Here is a 1,342-nt window from a genome sequence, read left to right on the forward strand (position 1 = left end):
TGTGCAGTTTAGTGATGATACAGTATCTATATCCGATTCCCGTTACTGGAGATAATGCAAGACTGCCAGGTATTATTTAGATATTTCTGGGTGGTTCTCGTAACATATTGCGTGATTTGTAAGGTCGAAATTCGCTTCAGGCACACCAATAATCCGTGAAGTGGTAAAGCACATCAAGTGGCAAAGGAATTCAAGACGAACCAAGCAGCGTAAACTGGACTTCGTCTAAGTGGTGAACGCTCTGCAAGAACATTGCTACAGTACCTGTGGGAGCTGTTGCTGTGGTGATCCGTGGGCCTCGAGGATGATACCCAATATCCAGCGACACCATCAAGATTGCTGTTTGTCCTGTACAACGCTTCGGAAGGCACAAGGAACACAATGTTCACGGCATTCTGTATTGGGGAAGTAACAATACAGACCGCCGTCATGATAGTCGATTGAGATTCTGATGACGATTACGTCTACATCACTACAATAGAAACATCACTACAATAGAAATGAAGCGCTTGGCAGGAGAACGTCTCATTGTTTCGCGTGTGAGGATTCCTTCGTGTTCTAATTGTGTACGGAGAGTGGGAAGAATAACTGCTTAAATTCCCCTGTGGGCACTGGAATTAGTACAATATTGTCTGCTGCGCGGTCCCTGTGTGAACAATATGTAGCCGGCTTAACAACGTCCTTACATTGTCCAGATTTTTTCAGGTTTTCACTCGTCCTTGGTAACTCGGTAAGTACATTTTCGCGGTGTAACCGGCCCCTACCTTTTTTGACTACTAAATCTTTTATTGTACTAAAATAAAAATTGCGAGGATGTATTAATGTGGCATAGATGAACCATTACCAGCACATCCTTCGATTCTATATATTAAGCAAGGGATAGGTAATAACGTAATATTACGATAAGAAGTCCAATTGTGTTAGTGAACATTTTGTATCTACCTGGCAACGGTCTTGCCGCAGTGGATACACCGGTTCCCGTGAGATCACCGAAGTTAAGCGCTGTCGGGCGTGGTCGGCACTTGGATGGTTGACCACCCAGGCCGCTTTGCGCTGTTGGCCTTTTGTCGGGGTGCACTCAGCCTCGTGATGCCAATTGAGGAGCTACTCGACCGAATAGTAGCGGCGTCGATCAAGAATTCCATCATAACGACGGGAAGAGTGGTGTGCTGACCTCACGCCCCTCCTATCCACATCCTCCTCTGAGGATGACACGGCAGTCAGATGGTCCCGATGGGCTACTTGTGGCCTGTGGACGGAGTGGTTTTGTATCTACTTGATCTTAAACCGTTTATTTATTTGAAAGAAACGGTTCTTCTTGCAGGACAATTAATTACATTAT

At 45.4% G+C, this 1,342-nt stretch overlaps 1 pseudogene; it reads left to right on the forward strand.

Moving 5' to 3' along the window:
* The first annotated feature begins 944 nt into the window (after positions 1-944).
* On the forward strand, positions 945-1,062 carry LOC124621217 (annotated as a pseudogene).
* Positions 1,063-1,342: the final 280 nt, after the last annotated feature.

The sequence above is a fragment of the Schistocerca americana genome, chromosome 6 (genome assembly GCF_021461395.2).
Source record: "Schistocerca americana isolate TAMUIC-IGC-003095 chromosome 6, iqSchAmer2.1, whole genome shotgun sequence".
In the NCBI taxonomy this organism is placed as follows: Eukaryota; Metazoa; Arthropoda; class Insecta; order Orthoptera; family Acrididae; genus Schistocerca; species Schistocerca americana.